Source organism: Acinonyx jubatus, chromosome X (assembly GCF_027475565.1).
Source record: "Acinonyx jubatus isolate Ajub_Pintada_27869175 chromosome X, VMU_Ajub_asm_v1.0, whole genome shotgun sequence".
In the NCBI taxonomy this organism is placed as follows: Eukaryota; Metazoa; Chordata; class Mammalia; order Carnivora; family Felidae; genus Acinonyx; species Acinonyx jubatus.
The window spans coordinates 103,958,959-103,983,259 of NC_069389.1; the positions used below are offsets into that span (position 1 = coordinate 103,958,959).

Consider the following 24,301-nt stretch of genomic DNA (forward strand, 5'->3'; position numbering starts at 1 on the left):
TTAGTTAAGGGTCTTACTGTTGATCTGGGCTCAGGTCGTAATCTCACAGTTCATGGGATCAAGCCCCGTGTTGGGCTCTGTGCTGACAGTGCAGAGTCTGCTTAGGATTCTCTCCCTCTCTCTCTGCCCCTCCCCTACTTGCTCACTCTCTCTCTAAAAGAAAGAAGGAAGGAAGGAAGGAAGGAAGGAAGGAAGGAAGGAAGGAAGGAAGGAAGAAAAAAATTGGTAGGCATTACAGTGGGAATGGGGAGCCAGGGAAGGTTTCATAGGAGAGATCAGGCTTGAACTTGGGTTTGAAAAAGAAGAATTTGGGAGGTCAGATGGGAGAAGATGCTTGTAGATAAGTCTTGCCAAGCATTTAAACAAAAAACCAAAGCTCCAAAGTTCACTTTGATTCTCTCTCATGGGTGATTTACATAGACAGTCATAGAGGTAGCCTGGACTGAGAGAGGTATGGCAGTGAGAAGCCACAGGGAAACTGGAGTGATGAAATGACCCTCCTGCTTCTGATGAAATTCAAATCCTTTGGTGGGCAGAGGAAGGAGAGACAACCCTGGGCCAAACTGTGTAGTCTGCCTCCAGTTTGTGATCCAAAGTGGACCTGAGCCCCTGGGCCTATCCCTCCACCCCTCTCCTGAGAAATCAGTCCTTAAGAAAGTGCTTCCTCCTTTTTCCCACAAAGATGGTGCCAAAGGCAAAGACGGAAGCACCAGCCCCTCCCAAAGCCAAAGCCAAAGCCAAAGCCAAAGCCAAAGCCAAACCAAAGGCTTTGAAGACCAAGAAAGCATGCTTAAAGGCGTCCACAGTCATACGCAAAAAAAAGATCCGCCCATCACCTATCTTTTGACGGCCCAAGACACTGCGTCTCTGAAGGCAACCCAAATATCCTCAAAAGAGTGCCCTCAGGAGAAACCAGCTTGACCACTCTGCCATCATCAAGTTCCCGAGTCCCGAGTCAGACATGAAGAAGACAGAAGACAATGCACTTATGTCCATTGTACATGTCAAGGCCAACAAACACCAGATCAAATAGGTTGTGAAGAAGCTCTATGACATTGACGTGGCCAAGGTCAACACCTTGATCAAGCCGGATGGAGAAAAGAAGGCATGTGTTCGACTGGCTCTTGACTATGATGCTTTGGATGTTGCCAACAAAATTGGGATCATCTCAACTGAGTCCAGTTGGCTAAATCTAAACACAAATTTGTTCACAAGAAGAAAGAGAAAGAAAGAAAGAAAGAAAGAAAGAAAGAAAGAAAGAAAGAAAGAAAGAAAGAAAGAAAGAAAGGGAAAGGAAAGGAAAGGAAAGGAAAGAAAAGAAAAGAAAAGAAAAGAAAAGAAAAGAAAAGAAAAGAAAAGAAAAGAAAAGAAAAGAAAAGAAAAAGACAGTGCCGCCTGGTTGTCATAGGTTAAATGAGTGAGTCCTTCCAGGGAACTTGTATGCATTTCACTAGGGCTTTCTGGAGATAATGCCTTATCGCTCAGGTTTCCCAATGTTTAGCAGCTGGAGCTCTTGTTTTCTTATGTGAAACCACAACGGATTCCTTGGGCTGTTTACATCTTCACTGTTGGCTGAATCCCAGGACCCAGGAAACACAGTTTGCATTTGTCTGAATACCAAGGACTCACTAGTGCTGGTGGCACTCATCTGCTTTTGCCCTTGTTTGGACAAACGTGGTATATATGTCATGTCCTTTTCTCTGCCAGCGTGCATTGGTCAAGATGGGTTAGGTTATGTTGCAGTAACACAGAACCCCTAAAATCTCAGTGGTTTGACACAGGAAAGGCTTCTTTCTTTTTTAAAAAAATATTTATTTATTTATTTATTTATTTAGTATAATTTATTGTCAAGTCAGCTAACATACAGTGTATACAGTGTGCTCTTAGCTTCAGGAGTAGCTTCCCATGATTCATCACTTACGTACAACACCCAGTGCTTGTCCAAACAAGTGCCCTCCTTAATGCCCATCACCCATTTTCCCCTCCTTCTGCCCCCCATCAACCCTCAGTTTGTTCTCTGTATTTAAGAGTCTCTTATGGTTTGCCTCCCTCTCTGTTTGAAACAATTTTTCCCCTTCTCTTCCCCCATGGTCCTCTGTTAAGTTCTCAAATTCCATATATGAGTGAAAATATATGATATCTGTCTTTCTCTGACTGACTTATTTCACTTAGCATAACACCCTCCAGTTCCATCCACATTGTTGCAAATGGCAAGATTTCATTCTTTTACATTGCCAAGTAGTATTCCATTGTATATACATACCACATCTTCTTTATCCATTTGGGCTCTAGGAAAGGCTTATTTCTTGATCACACAACATCTAATGCAGGTCAGATGACAAATAACTGAGCTATCTGGAACATGTGATCTCTGAAATCTCCATACCAGGGAACATGTGTCTTAGGTTGGGCTGTCATGACAAAATAGCATAGATGCAGTGGCTTAAACAACAGAAATATATTTTCTCATTGTTCTGGAACCTGGGAAGCCAAGATCAAGGTGTTAGTCAATTCAGTTCCTGGCGACAATCTCTTCCTGCCTTGTAGACTGCTACCTTCTCACTGTGTCTTCACATGGCAGGGACAGGGAGAAAGAGAGAGAAAGAGATCACTTTCATGACCTCATTTGATCTTAATTACTTCCTTAACACAAATATAGCCACACTGGAGGACTGGAGGTTAGGGCCTCAACATATGAATTGGAGGGAGGGGGATGCAATTCAGTCATAGCACATACCAACTCTGAACTACCTCAGCTCAGAAATGGTGCAAATTACTTCTGATGACTCTCCCTTGGTCAGAATTAGTCATGTGGGTCAAACTTAACTATAAGGGAGGCTGGGAAATGAAGGGGTCCAAAAGTATATTTGTTGAACACGATCTTTGTCTTACACTCTCTTCTGGGCCGAGCTTTGCTGGAAAAGGAAAGTCTTGAAGGTAGAACAACAGGTCTGAGATATAAACGGGAAAAGCACACAGCTGACACTATCTACCAGGTAGGTTCAAAGAGCCAAGACCTGGAACCTGATTCTGAATAGGATCCTTAGAGGTGGGGGTGGGAGGGTAGGAAGCTTATCCCTGTGTTTGGTATATTTTGAGCTTTGTTATGTCCTTCCCAGGATGTGAACAAAATGTTTCATTACAGATGTATCAATAGATGCTTAGGAAATTCTGGTGAATTGGGCAGGTACCAGGCTTTTGATTCAATTGTTAAAAATTGATATATTGAACATCCCTCCACCAAGGCTTTGCTTCCTCTTCTTTTTTTTTTTTTTTTAAGAATCATTTTCCAGGGAGCCCAGGTGTCTCAGTTGGTTTGGCGTCTGACTTTGGCTCAGGTCATGATCTCAAGGTTCGTGGGATCGAGCCCCACATCAGGCTCTTAGCTCTCAGCACAGAGCTCGCTTTGGATCCTCTGCCCCTCCCTCATACTCTCTCTTTCTCAAAAATAAATAGACATTTTAAAAATTTTTGTTTAAATCATTTCCCACTACATATGAATAAGAAAAAGGCTAAAAAAGTGCTGCCAAGTCAGTCTTTAGAAACCTGCTTTAATGATTAGATAAGCCTGCTCTGTGAGCTGCTCAACAGCCATGGTTGATTTCTAATTTGCCAGCAAGTCTGTTCTTTTCAACACATGAACTCTGCTTTCATTTGGTGTCATTTGGAAGGCAGTATAACAAACCCACCACCTCATAGCCCAGCCTCTGTGTGGACTAGTTCAAAGTTTGAATTGGTGAAGTCCAAAATAGACAGGCTTTGCTGTTCTGAAATGTCCATAACCATGATCGGGAAATGCATGACTAGGTGCCACATCTTCCCTCTTTTACAATAGAATGTGGATAATTGTGCTACATATATATATATATATATATATATATATATATATATATTTGTTTTATTTATTTACTTTGAGAGACAGAGGCAGAGACAGAGAGAGAGAGAGAATCCCAAGCAGGCTCCATGCTTAGCATGGTGCCTGATGCGGGGCTCCATCTCACAACTGCAAGATCACGACTTGAGCAGAAATCAAGAGTTGGGCGCTTAACTAACTGAGCTACCCAGGTGCCCCAATGCATTATGTTTTGACAGATTGTTCTAGGGAAAGCTCTCAGTCGTCTGGGATTGTTCTTCAATGGCTTCTCTTATGGCTTATAGGGCCCATGCCTGCTTCTCTGGCCTCACCCCTCTACCTAATGACCCAGGCACACTGGTCCCCATTGGGTTCCAAGAGACCCCAAGCCCTTTGTTGCCCTGGGGCTTTTGCACTTGCTGTTTCCTCTGCCTGGAATGTTCTCTCAGATCTTTGCAGTCTGCTTCCTTCCCATCTTTCAGGTCTCTACTCAAATGCCACCACCTCATAGAGGTCTTTCTAGCCATTTAAAGTCATAAAGTCTCTCCTCTTCTTCCCCAGCCACCCACATACACATATACTTTTTATCATCACTCAATTTATTTCTTTGGTAACAGTGGTCATAGTCTCCACCTATCTGTTTCGTGTACCTATTTATGAATAACTTGGAAGTGATTTCTGAGGGCTGGGCCTGGAAAATAAGGATTGAGGTCTCTATATCCTTTGTTTCCCCTACAGGAGGGAGGAGTACTGCTGACTCCCGTTTGAGAATATTTGAATCTTAAAGTAGCAGGAGAGTTACCAAAGCCCTGGGCGAAAGTCACATGAGAGTCAACTGAGCACCTACTGTGTTTAAGTTTAGTAGGCACTGTGTTCTAGGGCTCGAGGAAGTCATGGTCCCTGCCTGACTTCATGGAGCTTGCGGTTCTTATGGAAGACACAGAAACAAGTAATTACACCAGCCCTACTCCTAATCATTGTCGTCGTCATCATCATCATCATCATTATCATCATCATCATCATCATCATCCTGATAGCAGTAGTAACAGCTAACACTTATATTGTGCTTACGTATTTTGTTCTGGACTTGGGGGAGGGGGGATATAGATCCTCTTCTAAAGATACTCATCATCTAGAAGTAATACAAACAGTAAGTGACACTTATATAGTGCTTATTATGTACCATGCATTGTACCTTACATCAATTAACTCTCTTAAACTTCACAGTTGCCCTATGAGACAGGCACCATAATTGTTCCCATTTTTACAGACAAAGATACTGAGGCTCAAAGAGGTCAAGTAAGTTGCTCGAGGTCACACAGCCAGTGAGTGTGAAATGAGCTATTATTAGTCACTAACCAGGAAATTCCCCTGTTTCTGTTGTGGCTGTTGTTGACCCAGGTTGCTTAGGAAGTGCTACATCAACCCCTCCTGCAGTTTAGATCCTGTCTGCTGATTGTCGTGGTAAACAAACAATTCTGTAGGAGACCTGTGTGTGCCCAGAGCACTTCTGAATTTTCTCATTGATTTTGTATGCGAATGAATAGCTTTGAACCTCAGTCTCACTGAAGCCCTTCCTCAAGTGACCGTTGCAGTAACTGATCTTGGCAGGGAAGTCATGTTTATAAGAGTTTTTCTTTGTTCTAAGTTAAGATCTCACAGTGGTCGGTTTAATGACTATGTTCCCAAATGGCATGCCTTCTCCTCAGGGATGGCCGAGAAGGCATGACAATGTAAATATCATCACGTTTAGTGCCCAAAAATAATTGAAATCAGAGAATTCGTTCATTCAACAAAGTCTTCTCAAGTTCTATTCTTGGTACTGGGGCCACAAGCAGTGAGCTAAACAGCCACCACCACCCCTTCCCCTGTCCCTGCCTTTGTGGTCCACATAATGTGATAGCAAAGAAAATGAATAAGTAAAAACTGTCATTCGAAGGGCGCCTGGGTGGTTCAGTCAGTTAAGTGTCTGACTCTTGGTTTTGGCTCAGGTCGTGATCTCGTGGCTCCAGCCCCGCATCAAGCTCCATGCTGATGGTGCAGAGCCTGCTTAGAATCCTCTCTCCCTCTCTCTCTGACCCTCCCTTGTTTGCGTTCTTTCTGTCTCAAAATAAATGTATAAACTTAAAAAAAAAAGTCATTTGATGATAAATGCTATTGGAGAAAAGGAAAACATAGAAGGGGGATAGAGAGAGCTTGGGATGGGTGCGATTCTCAAGAGGGTGACTGTGGTAAGCCTCACTGAGAAAGTGACTTGTGAGTAAAGACTTGAAAGATGTGGGAACCATTCCTGTTCCCTGTAGACTAGTCCAGGGCCCTTGTATATGCAAACCAGTGGGTGTTAGCCTGACTTGCCAATGCCTCAGAAGTGGATCTCTTTTTAAGTCTGTTCACGTGTTCAGCAGTTGTTGGGTGGGGGTTGGCATGAGCAGCTCAGACCAAGGGACACCCCCACCGCATGGCTTGAGAAGCTGTTATGCTGAAATAACCCTGACCCCGTGCTCCTCCTGCAACTGAAGGGGGCAAGTGGACAACCAAGGAGACTCCCCAAAGTCTCAAAGGAGCAACCCCCTTCCCTAGTGTTTTATCAGTACCCTGCTGAGAACCTCAGCTGCTGTCTGTCCTTTTGGCTTTGTCCTTTTAGTGTGAAGGCAGCCCAGGGATGGCTCTCCCTCCCCATCCCCCAAACCCTCAGCAGCCTGTGCTCTGCAGAGTCACTTCCCTGCTGAGGGTTATAACATTTGCACCAAAGAGATGTTCTCTAAGCTTGGGGTGTGTGTGTGTGCGCACACATGCATGTGTGCTTTGGAAGGGGGGATGTGTCTCAGGACCCTCACGTTTCATCAATTCATGTCTTTCGCTTCCAGCGTAGGACTAATGAGGTCATTGTTGTGAATTCTGGTTTCTTTCATTCATTTGACAGTATAACGTGGAGTTATGAGCCTGACTGAGTCTAGCATCAGATAAACTTGAACTGGAATACTAGACAGCCATATACTTGTTCTGTGACTTCAGACAAGTCATTTTTAACCTCTCTGAGCAGGCATTTCCTGATTTGTAAAACAGGGCTACAAAAGCAACACCTTCCTCATAAGATTGTCAAGATAAAATGAGATAATCTTTGTAAGGTGCCTGGCACAGCTGCACACAGGAGGTGTTCTGGACACGGCAGCTGTTATTACTGGTAATTAGTAAGGTGTTGCTGAGCATGTACTATGTGCCAGGCACCTTGCTAGGCTCAGGAGTGTATAGGAGGAATTCAGAAATGAGGCCGATAACTTGACTCTGTTCCTCTCCCAGCCCCCGGTCCAGCTGCCTCATGCAGGAGACCTTTCTGGTGCATGTGTGAGCACCTGCTGAGGGTCCCACAGGGTCCAGGCCAGAGAGTGTCACTGGTTTAGTGCACCACCCATGCCCACCTCTCCTACACCCACACCAGTGCTAGAGACACAACTGCGTGCTAGTTCAAGGCCACCAGTAGAGCAGGGCATGCATTTCCCAGCTGTGCATAAGACAGCTGGTGGGGTGCCAGTGCTGTGGAGATTGTAATTGGATCACCAGCATTCTGTTTCCCCTCCTCAGTTTTTTGGCCATTGGCAATGTGTCATCACTTTCTCCCTTTTCTTGGGAACTGGCTTCCCCTCCTTGTCAGAGACTCTGCCTATTATCTTTTGTGTCCTTTTCTTTTCACCACTTGCCCACTCCCCAGTTCCTGTCCTCAGTCACTACTAACCTGAGTGGTCACTGGATCACCCATGTCAATGGGGAGGCTCATTGGATCATATCAGTATGTCTTACTGGTCCACCTGACATGGCTCATTGTTGGCTGCTTTGCGAAAGAGGAGGAGGGAGGGGGTGAGAGATGACAAATACTTGCTCTCTGCCCTGGCTGACAGAGTGTCATCTCATGCAGGAGGGAGGGAGGAAGTCCAAGGGGCATTCCATACATAGCCCAGTGTGAAACTATGAAGCCTATACTGTATGCCACCAAAGATGAAGGGAAGAGCAGTGAGGGCCACAGCAGAGGCAGGCCTAGGGATTTGAGGCAAGGAGGGTCTGGGATGGGGGGCACAGACTCAATTGTGGCCAGTGCGGTGGGAGGTAATCAGCTGTCTGAGGGCTGGTAACCAGGACTAGCAGGTGGTCAACAGTGTAAGAGATGCTGGTCAGGCCCAGGAGAGTGGCAGAGCACCCAGGTGGGGGCCAGAGGTGGGGACATAAGAGAGGTACCAAGGGACCTCTGGCCAGATGGTTGCGTGGGCATGGGGGTAGCCCTTCCTCAGCAACCCTCATTCTGCTCTCTTTTAGCCTTCATTTTCTCATCACTGCCCCTAGTCTCTCTCCCTTGGTTGTCATTGTCCTCCCTTCTTCCGAGTCTTAGTTATTTCGTCCATAAAATAACAGTGCTCATATTGGAGGCTTGTGCTTTTTTTAAAAATTTTACTTATTTATTTTGAGAGAGTGTGTGTGCGTGAGCATGAGAGAGAGGGAGAGAGAGAATCCCATCCAGGATCTTCACTGTCAGTGCAGAGCCTGATGTGGGGCTTGATCTCACGAATGGTGAGATCATGACCTGAGTCAAGATGAAGAGCCACTTGCTCAATTGCCTGAACCACCCAGGTGCCCCTCTCCTGCTTTCTGTTCTTCTGAAATCTGACGAGTAAGATCTGCTTCCTTAGGGCTGTTCTCCCAGGCCTTTGCCCTGTAGACTCCTGTGGCTGTGTCCCCACGGTGAGGAGGCACAAAGGCCTAGGTCTTGGGTTCTCTGTTCCTGCCTGCTGGGAGTTGGGGAATAAGCCTGTTTCGCTTTTCACCTGGGCTGGAGACAGGCAAGGATGCCAAGTCTAGAAGTTGCTTTTCTTCCAGAGTCAAATGACTTCCCCTCAGCACCAGTCCCTTTAAGATGAGAGGGAAGCCAAAAGAGGAGATCTTTGATGTTGTTCAATTGAGAAATCCATCAGGTGGGAGCCAGCCCGGAAATGCCAGAGTGAAGGGATCTCTGGTTGTTGCACTGGTAGGGCTGCTGCCTGGGCTTTGTTTTTTGATAGCAAACGTTCCCTGACATAAACACAGGCGGAGCAGGGAATAACAACATTCAGTCCCCAAACAAACAAAACAGGAATGGGACTTGCCTCTCACGGGCAACGGCTCTCAATGTAGTGATGTGGCTCAAGGGGCCTTCACTGTGGTATTTCCTGTCTTGAACATGATGGATTTTCCATTCTTTCCCTGAATGAACACCCACCTCAGAGCTTAGAGGCTGGCAGTGGGGCTCCTCAAGGCCCCCTGGAAATGGGCAACACTGTCTCAGCTGTGCCTGGACTCAGAGGGAGCATGCCTCCTTTCTTGAGTCAGGCCTGAGATGAGTGCTTCCACTGAACCCCTCAAAGCTCCCCAAGACCCATTCCACTCAAGTGCTTGAAGACTTAGCTTGAAAGCACCTTCATTTTCTACTTCATCTTGGACTACTCCCCTTCATACACCAAACGCTCTAGCCATAACAGACTCATCTCTGCTTTCCATGAGGAGATTGTGTTTTCTTACATCCCTGACTCTCTGCTCATTCTGTTCCTTGGACCACTGGGCCCCCACCATTCTGTGCCTCTGCCCATCCGAGAGGCAGTGGTTATGAGCATGACTCTAAGTTTGATTCTGGGTTCCATCACTTACTTTGTGCCCTTGGGCAAGTCATTTAATCTCTCTGTGCCTCCATTTCTGCAATGTTAAATAAGGGTGGTGATAGCACTTACTTCATAAGATTGTGGTTAGCCCTAAATGAGTTACTATTTTTAGTGTACTTGGAAGAGTGTCTGGTACATAGGTAGCACTGTATAAAGTGTTAGGAATTGATCTCTAAATCATACTCCCTTTCAAAGTTCAGTTCAAATGCCATCTCCTCCATGAAGTCTTCCTGACCTTCCAGATGGAGATGCTCTCTCTCTCCTCTAATTTCCCATAGCCCTTTAGCCGGATCTGTCCTGGGAACCTAACTACTTGGTGTTGTAACAATGTAAGCACAGGTATCAGCTACCTGAGGGCTGGGACCCATTCTGTAACTTCCACAGGATCTTATACTCAATAGGTGCTCCATAGATGCTTGGTGAATGATTGAATCGAGCTGAGAAGGATCCAGGGACAATGCAACTCTTCTTCAACCAAGGCTGGCTTCCCCAGGGGAAGGTGAGGGACCCATCATCAGCAAGTCATGTGTATAACTGGCCCCTAGGCCAGCCTGCCATCTGGTGCTGGCCCCTAAAGCAGCCTGCCATCTGGATCCATAGGCACCCCCACCCGGACTGAGACAGTGCAGCTGGCTCATGTGGATCCATTTCTACTCCCTGGTCAGGACTTCCTTGTGAGCATTTGCAAGGCTGGGGCACAGTCAATGGAACAGAGTGAAGGGATGCACCAAGCTGCCTCCATCATGTTGTCCCCTGACAGTAGCCATGAGGCACATTGGACTGGATCTCAGCTGCTCTATGCCCACTCTGATCCTGGGATTCTCTGTCCATAGTAGAGCCAAATAAATCCAGAACTTAGAGCCAAATGCCATACATTTCCTTCCCCCAAAATGCAGCTCATTGCTCCTCTTTCCATATGATTGACTCAGTTCCTTCTGACCTTGGGCCTTCAGAGGCTGCCCATTTTCTTTCCTTCCTCGTCAGGGATTATGGACACATCCAGCACCTCCTTGAGTAAGGCCCATATAGATTGAAGCTAGACTTGGGTCCTACAATGGTGCTGAGTTGTTTTCTTGGTAGCCCCAAGCACCCTTATATACTTTAAAGTACTCAACGCTCTGACTTCTGTTCTTTGCCTGTCCACCTCTTGTTGAAATGACTTCTCTGTGAGCTTCAAGCACCTAGCATGGTGGGGGTGGAGGTTGGTCTTGCACGTAGTAGAGGCTTCCTTAATTCTTTTTGGTTTAATTGCTGACTTACAGGCTTGGAAGAGGGAAATAAAACTACAATCACTCTGATCATATTCTTAACTTCTAAAACTCTGATCATGTTAGTGGATCCATGAATTACCAGACCCCTTCATGACCCTTGAGATCTAAACATTATTATGAGCTGACCTCCACCCCATGCCATGATTTGTGCAAGCCAAGAGCCCTGTCCAAGGTATTCATGAATTTCTTGGAGTAGAGGAATAGGAAAGATTTATATTCTTTTTTTTTTTGTAAGTAGGCTCCACACTGAACATGGGGCTTGAACTCATGACCCTGAGATCAAGAGTCACATATTCTATCGACTGAGCCCACCAGCAACCCCAGAAGATTTATATTCTTGTGGCTTCCTCTGCTGCCCAGGTTTCTGCAGCTTGGGGCATGGTCTCTGCTTTCACTGCATTGACCAAGGCATGAAACCTTGACCCTTCGTCAGTTACCACCAAGTAAAGGAGAGAATTTACTGAAGGTTTTTGGTGAGTGGAATCCTGGGCAAGAGATCACATCACACACTGATCACAGACTTTCTTCATCTCTTTGGCTCCTTTATCCCTCTTCTCCTCTGCTCCTTACCCTTTCCCTTCAAGGTTTCTGAGGTTGCTACAAATTCATCCCCCACTTCTGAAGCCTTGGTACCTATTAAGTGTGTGAAGATTGGAGTTAGGTATCACTTTCCTCAAGAACCTAAGTCTTTTTGCTGACATATATAGTTCTTACCCTGTACTTCATACTAAATAATGAAATTTTCTCAACCTCATTACATGAGCAAGATTCTTCCCCTCTCTGGGCCTTGGTTCCATGATCTATAAAATGGACTAAAACCACTAGATCAGTTCTGTCCAATAAAAGTACAGTGTAAGCCACATACATAATTATAAACTCTCTAACAACCACATTAAAAAAAATAAACAGGTGAAATGAGTTCCTTTTTATCCTCTCGGGGAGCAATGGGGGAGCTAGTATAAAATTTTTTAACAGCATTATTGAGGTGTAAATGACATGATTGCAACTATTTAAGGTGTACAGTTAAAGTTTTGAAATATATACACATCTGTGAAACCATCCCCACAATCAAGAAAGTGTCTTTGTGCCCTTTGTAATTATATGTTTAATAATATATTTTAGTTAAACCAATATATCAAAAATATTGTCATTTATATATGAATTCAACATGAAAATTATTGAGATATTTAGCATTTTTATATTAAGTTTTCAAGTTCCAATGTGTTTTACACAGACAGCATGTTGTGTTTTGCACTAGCTACATTTCAAGTGCTCCATTGTGACACTAGTGGTCATTTTGGACAGTGGAGATCTACATGATCTTTCAGCAGCCCTCCCTCTCTCTCTGTCTGAAGGGCGCCCTATGTCTGTATTTCTCCCGTGCATTTCCTGAAGTGTGTCCTCATCTTTGGTCTTCAGGCTCTACAATGCTTCTGTCCCTGAATCATTTCAGCTGGTCCGGTCTAAATGGGCTCCAGCTCTGTGCTGTGTACCTCGGGGGTTGTGAGCAGGCTGCTTCCCAGTGTTCAAGGTGGCTTGAACCAAGTGTTGCTGCTGTGTGCACAGCCCAAGTGCTGGCCCCTAGGGCAGCCTGCCATCTGGATCCATAGGCGCCACCACCTGGAATGAGACATCCAGAGGAGGGCCACTGGTTGAAACCCCTCTTAAGTAATCAATTCCAGAACAGACTTGGGATGGAGCCATCTGTCAACAACAGAGTTAAGGTAGATCGGTTATGAGGTGCATTATTAATAATAAAGTATGGAACTTCGCAACGAGTGACATTTTATTATTAACGAGTTTGGATTCAGGATTATTATAACAGTGGGGTTAGAGTTACCCCTGGAGCAAGGTCACTTTCACTCGAGCAGAGCTTCTGAAATGGGAGAGACAGGGTGGTGTCATACCTTTGTGCTGGGAATTGCACATGACCCCCAGTCTGTCTTCCCTTTGCGGAGCCCTTGAGCAACCATGAAGGATCACTGATAGGTGTGTCCATGATTACTACAAATTTGCGTTGGGGAGGTAGTAGTTAACACAATCTGAGTATGTCAATGGGAGCATGTTTAGAGTGTGTTATGGCGCAAAGAAGGTTGAGAAGTTCTGGAACAGTGTACCGAGGTGGGATAGGTTTCCCAGAATGAGAGGCCTCAATTTGTCTGGGGCCTGGTGCTGTTCACGGAGGCACTTGAGGAAGACATGGAGGCTGGGCAGTGCCCACCCAGGCTGAGCTAGGCAGGCTGCAGTGACAGGGTGGGAGGGCGAGCAATCTTCCAGTCCCAAATGCATTCAGAACCAACCGCTCTTTTAGCAAAGGAAGTACAAGCTTGAGGTCAGGCAGGGAAAGAGCCATAGACAATCATCTTAAACTAACAAAGCTTTCCTTTAGGCCCAAGGGACACTCTGTTGTGGCATGGCTGAGCTGCCTGCCTTCCTCCGGGACAGCAAGGGAGACTGGGAGTGGGGGCTGCCTGGGCCCCCCAGCTCCCAACCGGTAGGACAGACATTTGGGGCCGGAGGGAAGCTGCAGCTTTTGCTTTTGCAGCTGCAGCGGCAGTGAAGAAAGCGGGAGGGCATCCTGAGGCGGGAAATGCCTATCAGTGTCATCCCCAGCTGCTTCCGGCTTCTTCCTTCAAGGATTCTGTGGCTCCTCTGTATCCCCACCAACCCCTCTCCCATGCCCCAGGTTCTGGCAGGCAGCTGTGCACCCCTCTAAGGGTCCGCACGTCCCAGGTCCTCTGAGGGACTGTCAGCTCCCCATTGTTCTCTGGACTTCTCCAGCATTCCTTTGGCTCATGAGGGGAAATGCCTGAAGCTTCCCCCCACCTCCTCAGAGATGCTTGACCAAATAGTCACCACCATTCTTGGCTCCTCAAGGAATACTGTTTGAAAGTCTGGTTAGGCTGGCTGCATCACAAGTACACCTGCTGGAGGTCACAGATGGAATCTGAGGGGCTAACTAGGCCTCTGTGGCTTGGGCTCACCCTAAAGGCCCCAGGAGGGCATCTTTCCCCTCTACCTCCTGAGCATACACACAGTTACTCCACAGTTCACACACACACATTTCACCACCACCACCACCACCACCACCACCACCATACTCCCTATTCCCAATCCTACTCATTTCCACAGAGTTCCACACATGTTCTCATACATATGCCCCCAACCAGTCCATTTTTCCAGGGAAGATATCAGATGTGACAGAATCAGAAACTACATTTGCTGTGGGTGTGGACTGAGACTCTTCCAGAAAGCCTTCTTTGATGATAGGCAAAACTTCCTGGATGGAAGCTGCCCCCAAACTCCCCCTCCCACTATGCGTCAGGCTTATAGGCACAGGGAGTACAGTAGAGAACACACCAGATAAAACCCCTGCCCTCCTGGAGTTTACATTCTAGTGTGGGGAGGGGAGAACAATAAATAAACAAGTAAAATGTATAATATGACACATGGTGATAAGTGCCATGGATAAAAAAGTAAAGGCACAAGAGAAAGGAGCAGTGAGTAAGGGAGGGTTTGTAATTTTAAATATGACGGGTAGGGAAGGTTTACTGAGATGATGAACATTTAAGCACATATTGAAAGATGTGAGAGAATAGACCCTGCTGATATTCAGGAGAAAACTATTCTGGGATAAGGAATAGTGAGTCCAAAGGCCCTGCTGTCATCTTCCCTCAGCTCCTTGCCACATGGAACTCTCCATAGGGCAGCTCACAACATGGCAGCCACCTTTCCCAGTACAAGCAAGAGTGAGATGCTAAGTGAGTGTGAGAAAGACAGGAGTGAAAGTCTTCCAGTCTAGCCTTGGAAATGACAGCACATTTCCATATTCTGGAAATTTGCCATATTCTTTTGTGATATTTTGCCATATTCTGCTTGTGAGAAGCAAGTCACTAGGTCTGGCCACACACTCAGGGAGGGATTAGATGAGGGCGGGGAATACCACGAGGCGGGGATCATGGGGACCATTCCAGAGGCTGCCTACCACAGAAGCCAGAGGGCTTAGGTGGGCACAGGATTAGTGGGATCAAATGTCTGCAGAGATGTCAAGGAGGATGAAGACCAAGGTGGGGTGGGGGGTAAAACCAGAGAGCAGGAATAGGAGGATAGGCTACAGACAGAGAAAATAAAGGCAGCTAGCAGACACCATTTATCTCAGAACTTTGCTGGTGTATGTCAGTGGAGGGACAGAGTTCTGAGCACATTTGAAGGCCAAGGGGGAGGCAAGGAGCCAGCAGAGAGGTGAACATTACAGATGGAAGGGGAAAGTGTGGAGCCAGACTCCTAGGAGAAGAGGCAGGGCATCATGTTATCTGCTGCTGAGCGTTTATATAGCACACTGTAGGTTTAAAAGCACTTTTACATATACATTCTGATTTGATCCTCATACCAACCCAGGGAGGTTGTCAGGGAAGATTATAGCATCACCCCCATTTTACAAATGAGGAAACAGGTGCAGAGAGGGGAAGTGGCTTTCCCAAGGTCAAATGGCCAGTACGTGTCTGAGTCAGGACTAGAAGTCACATATTCCATCTCTGGGTGTTTCAAGCCCAGTGCTGGCTCCTTACTAGGCCCCAGTACTTCCAGCATGCTCTTCCACAGCTCAAGAACCAACCTTGTCTCCCTTGTGCCTATAAAGCTGGAGAAACTTCCTTCCCCCAAGGGGACTAAATGAGGGACTATAGTTTCAGTTAAAGCAGGGCAGACTACAGCTGGAAAGGAGTGAGAATTCCTTTACTGTCAAGGGGCTGTAACTCAATCAAATCAGATGGCTTTGGGGTGAGGGGGCAGTGGGGAAGCCCCTGCACAGTAGCTGGTGAGATGTAACCAGCACGGTCCATGGGACTCTGATTAGGCCCAATGAGGCAGCGTGTGCAGGAGAGCTGCTGAGTCTCCGTAGGCCAAGCAAGGCCCCTCAGGGGAGGAGAAGCTTGCTGTCACTGTGGAAGTGCTGTACCCATGATTTCCTCTCCTAGCCACTCAGGGTCGCTGGCTCTCCAATTAGCTGATGAGCCCAGAGAGTGGCTGCTTTTATCCAGCTTTGCCAAGGCCTGTCTTACCCTTTTAGCTGAAGCCCCTCCAGCTTTGGGCAACGTTTGGAAACTCACTGGGGAGATGGCAGTCTCCTTCTGGGAATCCCTGTCTCAGGCCACACCCCCTCTGTCACCATGGCCTTAGCCCTTTCCCAGGAGAGCTGGAGCACCTTGAGACTGGGGGCTGTATCTCTCTCAAAAGGCAGGGAACCCAAGCCCTGCCATTTGTGAGCCCCAGGGCACACACAAATCACCATGAGCTTGGGAAGGGGACCAATGACAACTGGTCATCTGGAACCACCTGATATACAAGGGTTGTCAGAGACCTTCTAGAACCTCATTTTTTTGAAAAGGAAATTAAGCTAGAGAATAAGGAGGGATTTGGTCCAAGGTCACAGAGCTACTGAGAGGCCAAAGGTGAGGGCAACAGTTTGAAGGAGACTCGAAGCTAAGAAAGAAAGGACTACTAGGCAGCTAAGGCAGGAGTTCTTTTATTTTAAGTTTATTTATTTATTTTAAGAGAGAAAGAGATCACAAACAGAAGAGGGGCTGAGAGAGGGAGAGAGAGAATCCCAAGCAGGCTCTGCACAGTCAGCATAGATTCTGACGTGGGGCTCAAACTCACGAACTGAGCCATGAGATCATGACCAGAACTGAAACCAAGAGCTGGACATTTAACCCACTGAGCTACCCAGGTGCCCCAATTCTTCTAAAGAACTGATCCAAGCAATGCTTGAAAAGTCATGGGAGTGGCATGCAGTAGGTGCTTAACAAATGCATCGTAAATAAATGAAAGTGTTGTTCCTGCAGAGGTAGGGGTGGGGTGGGGCAGGAAAGGACCAGGCCACAGGGGTAGAAAACTCTGCCCTGCTCAGGGTCCTGCTGGGTCCACATCAGTGAGGCTGGAATAGCCAGTCTGGGCTTTCTTCCCATGGGACCCAACTCTGATAAGACACTGGGGTGGTGGCGATGAGAGGGTGTTAGACGGAGGGAAGCCCCACCCTTACTTGGGATGAAGTCTTCCCCCTTACTTTCCCCTTCAATTTTTAGTCAGTGCTTACCTGGTGGCACGCAGTATTAGAAACACATGGACACACACACACGCACACACACACAGCACTGACATATGAGATCCCTATGAGGCAGACACCACCAACTTCTCCATTTGACAGATCAAGAAACTGGCTCTGAGAAGCTTGAGTACTTGGCCCATAGTCTCTCCACTAATTAGTGGCCACCTGGTTTTAATGACCGTGCTCCTAACCATTAGACTGCGCTGCCTTTTGGCTGAGAAGGGCAGTTTGTAGTGGAGCTGCTGCCCCTACTAGTCATAGGCCCACTCAGTCAAAAGCAGCCCTGTTTGGTGGTGGCATAGCAGTGTGTGTTTTGGGGTTGCCAGAGTCCCACATGCTTCCATACATCCTCTACCTGTCATGGGGTCTGAGGTGCTAGAACGAAAGGCCTATTAAGCCATTAGCCCCAATGAAGGCTTTGACATGAGTCTCTCAGACCTCTGCAGGGATAGCAGGGTCCTAATGAGACCACACCAGGATAGGAAAGTTTGGAAAGGAAAGGAGAAGGGGTGGACCCGGCAGCCTGTCGCCATCTCTTTTCCTTTAACACTTGTTAGACACCTACTCTGTGGCTGTGCAGGGGGCTGGTACTACTGCAGTGGGCCAAGGGGGCCTGGCCCTGCAGTCACCCAGATCACAGGCTAAGGAAGGGCAGAAACCAGCAAACGGTTACTCTGCAGTGTGACAGGGGCCAGCAAAGGGGCAGTGAGAGGGCCATGGAGGCCCAGAGAGGAGCCGAGCCTACATCTCGTCCAAACTAGTCTAGGGTGCCAGGAAAAGTCTCCCCAAAAACTTGACTCTTTCAGTGGAGGTCTTGTTTGATTCTTGCCATGGCGGGGTCTACAGAGAAGACCCAGTGCAGTGAGTGAGTCACAGAGCTGGGACAGTCAGTGAGTCACACAACTGGGACCCAGAGTCAGCACTCGGACTCCCTGTCTGGTGCAGCAGAGCACGCGAAGACAAATAAGCTCCCATGAAGGGGGAAGGTTGTGCAATGGAGGAGAGGTGTGAGGTGAGCAGGCTTAGAAAGAAAGCCATCCTACAATAGATGGAGTCTAAAAGAGGGGAAGGATATCTATGGGGAAGGGTGTGACCTGATAGAGCTCAGTGCCCTGTGAGTCCCAGTGTGGTCCTGGAAAGCCTCTGACCACAGCCTCCACACTTGCGTGGCTCCTGGGGGGCAGCTGAAGGAGGGCCACACTGACCAGGCCCATCGACTGTGGAGGTAGCTCTGTATGCTGCAGCCCCAGACCTTCCACAACATGGATGTGGCCTTCCCAGCACCTTCCCCTGAGTTGACATGGCAACTAGGAATCATTCCTGCCCCCCCCCCCCCAATCCCAACTCAAGCTGTTTTGCCTGATATGGCCAGCAGCTGTGTGCTTGTGAAGAAATAACACATGTCTGGCCTTCAAGACTGGGTTTGCCCTTCAGTCATCCCTGATGGGGCAGAGTTAGATGTGGATGTTAGTGGCGGGTGAGGCAGGTGGTAAGGGGTCTCTAGTGCTTCGAATGCATCCACTTGTTTCAGCTCAATGTCACCAGAGATAGGTTATGGGTCAGCATTCTTCCCAGAATCCCCTGCTGGAGCTCATAAGGAGGCATCCCCCCTGAAGAGATGCCTGACTTTTAATAGACCCAAGCTTCAGTTCACCCCCAAAGCTTCCATTTTCCCATCTGCTAAATGAAGGTAATTATGCCTGGCTAAATAGCTTGTTAATAAAGAAGAAATAAGATGACGTCTAACACAGAATGCATGTTCTAACAAAATGTCTAGCACAGAGTAGGTGCTCAAAAATGTCAATCTGAAGGGTCCATTCTAAACATTTTGCCTGCCCCTACGATAGAACCTTCTCTCCTCTCCAGATCCTTATTATAACGTCCATGAATAGATAGGAAGACAGAAGCCCCAGTGGTCTTTGGGAATCGATGAGCCCAAGCTAGAGGTCACTCAGAAATTCATAATTTCCTGGTCTATTGGATGTGGCCCTGCCAACATGAGAGTCTTGGATTTTAGTGCTCACTATATTGATGACCGGCTATGGGGCATTGGTCAAGTCACCTGTCCTCTCTGGTCCCCATCCATACTGTCCTCATCTAGAGTAGTCCCCTGTTCTTGTCTAGACTATGGGGGACTGGCCTAGGCCGGAGACTTTTCAGATTGTGTTCCACAGAAGGCTAGGTGCCTCAGGGCACACTGTGGTGTGGAGAAGGTAAGACTGAATGGGTGAGGCTGTGGTCCTCCAGATCTTCCTTTGGTGGGATTCATATGTGCCACAACTTTAAAGGTAGTTTGAAAAATCTGGGCCCATGCTCCTGGCTTCGCTAGGGGGAGATGGCCCCTGGCTGCTTCCTCAGCTCCAGAGTGCATGAGCCCTGTGGCCTGGGAGCAGCCATACCAAGAGATGCTCCTGGCCCCAAATGTGACCCAAAGTTCCCATTTTCTTCCATGCCAACCAGCCTGAGCCTTCTTCCTGCACCAGTCCTTCTTCTTGACAGTCCAAACTGCCTAAACCCAGGTTGCTTCAGCCAAATACCCTGAAGAGCAGTATGGTGAGTGGGGCTGGGGTAGAGTGGGAGCCTCAGAATGGGAATAAGCACTGGCAAACTCTTTCTCTTGGGAGGGAACAGCAGGACACCGGGCCAGTGGCCTGCCTCCCAGGGTGTTCTTACTGAGTGTGGAGGGTGAGGATCTAATCTGCATTTGGGACAAAGCCTACCCAGTGCTTGAGTGTTGTTGTCATGGAGACTCAGAAAGGTGTTATTAGCATCTTTTCAACTCGTTGGCCCTGTGTGGTCCAGTCCCTTGCAATCTTAGCAGTAGCGCACCATCACCCTGGCAACCCATTAGCCTAGTGTTGTTACCATGGAAACCTCTGCAAGGTCGATCAGGCTAGAACTTCCTGGAGGAGATGTGTGCTGGGGGATCCACCCATGGCAGCACACACTCCGCAGGACTCCCAGTCAACAATGACCCACTCCATGGACACAGAAGGTAGTTTAGGATGTTTTCTGGAGTGAGCTCAGAGTCAGTGAGACAGGAAAGAATTTGGCCCTGACAAGTGGCAGGCCATGCCTCATTACCATGGAAATGCTGCTCTTAAGGATCTCAAAGCACAATCTAAAAGTTACTCTTCCAGGAGATTGAGGCTGTCAGGAAAGGGGGCTGTGAGTCTGTCCTTCTTTCACTTTTCCATTTATTCATTCAGCATTTATTGACTGCCTGTTAATATAATGGGCACTGTGTATGTCCTGGGCTCTAACTATCAGAATACCTGCTCACTCACTCATCTTACTTCCTGCTTCAATCTCCATTTGAGGAGCCGGTATTGACATGCCAAAGGGAATAGGATCAAAGGGTCTGGGTGTGTCCGGGGCGAGGCGGGGTGGGGGGGGGGCGGGGTATAGAGAGAATATAGTCTTTCTAGAGTCTCCTGTTTTTAGCCTACCCCTTGCTTGAGTCTTCAGGGAATTGGGATCTTCGTGTGGTCTGGATCACCAAAGGTTTGCAGGGAGATTCAAGCAGCCACAGCTGTGTAATGTCAGAACCGACTACCTTGGGAAGTGATGAGTTCTCCATCCCTGGAGGTATGCAAAGGAGGCAAAACAACTGCTCAGTGAAGACTGTAGATATCATAGAACACAATGATTAAGAACACAGATTCTGGAGCCAGACTTCCAAGCTTCAAATCTTGTCCCAATTGACTAGCTCTGTGACTTTGGGCAATTTACTTAAGCATATTGAGCCTTGATTTCCTTATCTGCAAAATGGGAATGATGAGAATTTCTACCTCATGGGGTTGTTGTGGGCGTTAAATGGGTATAATTTACATAAAGCACTTTGAACAGTACCTAAAATATAATAAGTGCTCAATGAATATTAGCTTGTATGATCTAATGATAGCCCAATGGTGGTTCCTGCCAACACTGGGATTCTATAGGACTGTTGTTTACAAATCTACCTGAACACCCTGGATATATATATTTTACAAAAGGGATTCTAGCAAGAGTGAGACTGCCCCATGGGGGAGCTGGCTGAGGGGAGCACCTTACAGCTTTGTATTCACCCCTTGCGTGCTTCCAGCAATAGTTTCCTTTCCAAAGCACTTTAGGTGTCAGTGTCTTAATTGAGCCTCAAGACAGCTCAAGAGGTACAATTATCATCCCCATGTTATAGATAAGGGAGGTGAAGCTCAGAGGGGGAGAGCGAAGCAGCTTTCAAGTGGGGCAGCTTCCCCTCTATCATACCATCTAGCAGTCCCCAGGGCATGTGGGGAGGACAGAAGTTGGAAAGGGCAAGCCATGGGGCAGGCAGAGGAGGAGTCCTGCCCAACTGCAACCTGTGGAAAGCAGCTTCCACTGTTTGAGTTTCTCTAAGGAAGAGCTGAGGCCAAAGCCCAGGGAGCAGAAGAAGGTGTTTCCTAGAAATGTTGTGGGTGTGGCTGGTGTGTCTCACCCATGGGCAAAGGACAAGGCTAGGCCTGCTCCTGAGCATTCACTTGAACCTGAACTTGAATCCTCTAGAGCTTCCCTACCTCTGAGCTTATTGAGAAAGCTGGGCCTTTGGGCAAAGTCCAAGGGAGTCATTAGACTCTGATCTGATACTTCTGAACCCAACCTAATGGCTCCAGTATTTGACAGATGGCCAATGGCCTCACCAAGGAATTTTGCCTGCTGAGACTAGTAAGGTGGACTGGTGTTTTCATGCCATTTGGAGGGGTGATGAAGAAGGGCCGTTTGTTTTTTTTTTTAATAACTCTTCCTGTCAGGCTTGAGAACAAGAGTAATACCCTAACTCAGGGTCTCCTGAAGCTCCAGGCAAAAAAAAAAAAAAAAAAAAAAAAAAAAATATATATATATATATATATATATATATATATATATATATTACCTGGGAGTGTGGGAAGTGGACGGGGTGACATTAAAATTCTTTAATGATCAGTGACAACTATCAGAATGTTCACAGGCCAGAAGCGCCTAGGAATGCTGCACTAACACACAGAGGAAAAAAGCAGCCCGAGATTGGGCTTTGGCAGCGGTGGGGTGCTCCTTTAGGCCTCTCCCATGAGCACATGCAGAAATCAGATTTGCTTATTGCCTCCAGAGGCCATGAGATTTTGCCCAGTAGCTGTGAGGGTGTAGGTGTGTACTTGCTAGCAGGGATAGAGAAATGTCCCTTGAGGGGTGCCTGGATGGCTTAGTTAGTTAAGCATCTGACTTCACCTCAGGTCTGCTGTCAGCATGAAGCCTGCTTCAGATCCTCTGTCCCACTCTCTCTCTGCCCCTCCCCTGCTTGTGCATGTGTGCTGTCTCTCTCTCTCTCAAAATAAATAAACTTAAAAAAAATGTTCCCTGGGACAGCCCAAGAGCCAGATATCCTCGAACCACCCCATACGGATGCAAACAGGGCCTGGCTTGGACTTAGAGGGCCAGCGGCTGCCTTTTGCAACCACAAGCTGGATAACTTCACCCCTGGTGTCCCCGGGTGTCAGCTCCTCTTCCTTCCTGACCCACATAGCATGCACAAGCACGGTTAGCATGCACGCCGACTAATACAGTACACATCTTGGAGCAAATATACATACCTGCCCCAGTCGGTGTTCACACACACAGCCCACCTACACTCATGACCTGTAGATACACCCTTGTACCCTCACACCCTCTTAAGTCATGGGACATATATTCACACCGACAAAAGCATTCACAGACTCAGAATTGTGCCACAGAAGCAGCTACAAGAGTCAGCTTTGAATACCTTTAATCAGCCTCCCCTCCACACACACCTTGGTCTTTGTTCTTCCTTACACAACTTGCTGAACAGGACAGATGAGCTGACCTGGGAAGCTTCCCTTCCATGGCCTCAGCCAAGGCCTGGCTCGGGCAGGAAGAAGTCCCTGCAGTCTCCAGGATCAGCCAGCAGGGGGCAGCCTCTCACACCGCACTGCATTTCACCCAAAGACTAAGGGGCTTGGAGGAGAAAAGGCGGCAGAGCAAAAGGAAAGTGGAACGTCTAAGAAGTTTTCAAAGTGCCTCTCCAGCCTGCAGCTGGCCCAGGTGAACCCAGCCACCCGCTCCTGTGGGTGGGAGCCTCCGTCCTTCCCATATGGCCGGTGAAACTGATAGAGCGTGGGGCAAGTTGTCAGAAGAGGTACCGGGCAGGCCTGTGCTCTAGCTCTGCCCAGCCAAGAGCCTGGAAGAGAACCAGCCAGCACACAGGAGTTGAATGGAATCTCTCATTCTGCACGTCACAGCCCCTCTCAGGCCCCACACGCTGTCTGTGAAATGGGTTTAAGAATAAACCACACCTGCTCACTCCCTTCTTGGCACTTGGACTCAAGTAGCATGCTCCCTCTGCCAGGAATTCCCTTTCTCCTGCTTAACCTCTACTGACCCTGAGGTCTTAGCTCCTGCTTCTTCTCAAGGAAGCCTCTCTGGACCCTCTCCCCAACTAGACTGCGATAGACTCTGTGGTAAACACCTTGGAGTCCTGTGCTTTGCCCCAGAACCTTTACCACATAGTCACACATTCCTTGTGATTTTTGAATAACATCGGATCTTCCTCACCAGGTTGTAAGGAATATGGCATATAATAGGCACTCAACCATTTGTTGAATGTTCGGAGGTGAATTTCTATCACACTTAGCAGATGACAAAGCACTTTTCAGGGCAAACTGGGCAAACTGGAAAGCAGGCATTTTTCTCCCAGTTCACACAAGCATGGCACTCTTTCGTGTACCAAACATTTTAACTTCAAAAACATTTCTACTTCACTTGAGCCTTACTACAAGCCTGTGAGGAAGCTACGGATTATGATTTCTATTTTAGATACAATAAAACTGAGACCTAGGAGGGTGGAGTGACCTAGGCTTAGTATTTAGAGGAGACAGGATTTTTTTTTCCAGATCCCATGCTGAAAGGCATAATCATTATATTCCCTGGTCATCACTGTGGGCATTGTCACCTCCATTGGGTTTCAGCCATGCTCAGTCTGGCAAGATAGTGTATGGTTGGCAAATGCACAGGCTTAGGAGGGAGACAAGCCTGGATTCCCATCCAGACATCACCTGCCATGACTTTCAGGGTAGAGGAGCATCCTGTAAGGTTTCCTGGGGGAGGCCCACTTGGCTGACACTTAAAGGATTGCGAGAATTTGGGGAGGCAGAGCGCCAGGGAAGGGAAGTCTGGGTATACTAGAAGAGTACCAGGAAATGGGGATTGTGTGACTTAGGCTGAGGCCTTCCCAGCTTCTGTTTCCTGAAAGCTGTGTATGAAGCTCACTCCTGCACAGCTCCTGCTGAGGCCGAGGGGGCATCCAGGGGTATAGAGGGCACTGTGGCAGTCACAGGCAGCAAGGGCTGTCACACTCTCCCCACATGCCCTTCACTTGAGC

The 24,301-nt window shown here is 47.6% G+C and overlaps 1 pseudogene; it reads left to right on the plus strand.

Annotated features, from left to right (window-relative positions):
• The first annotated feature begins 682 nt into the window (after positions 1–682).
• Positions 683–17,596, plus strand: LOC106981575 (60S ribosomal protein L23a-like; annotated as a pseudogene).
• The last annotated feature ends 6,705 nt before the right edge of the window (positions 17,597–24,301 follow it).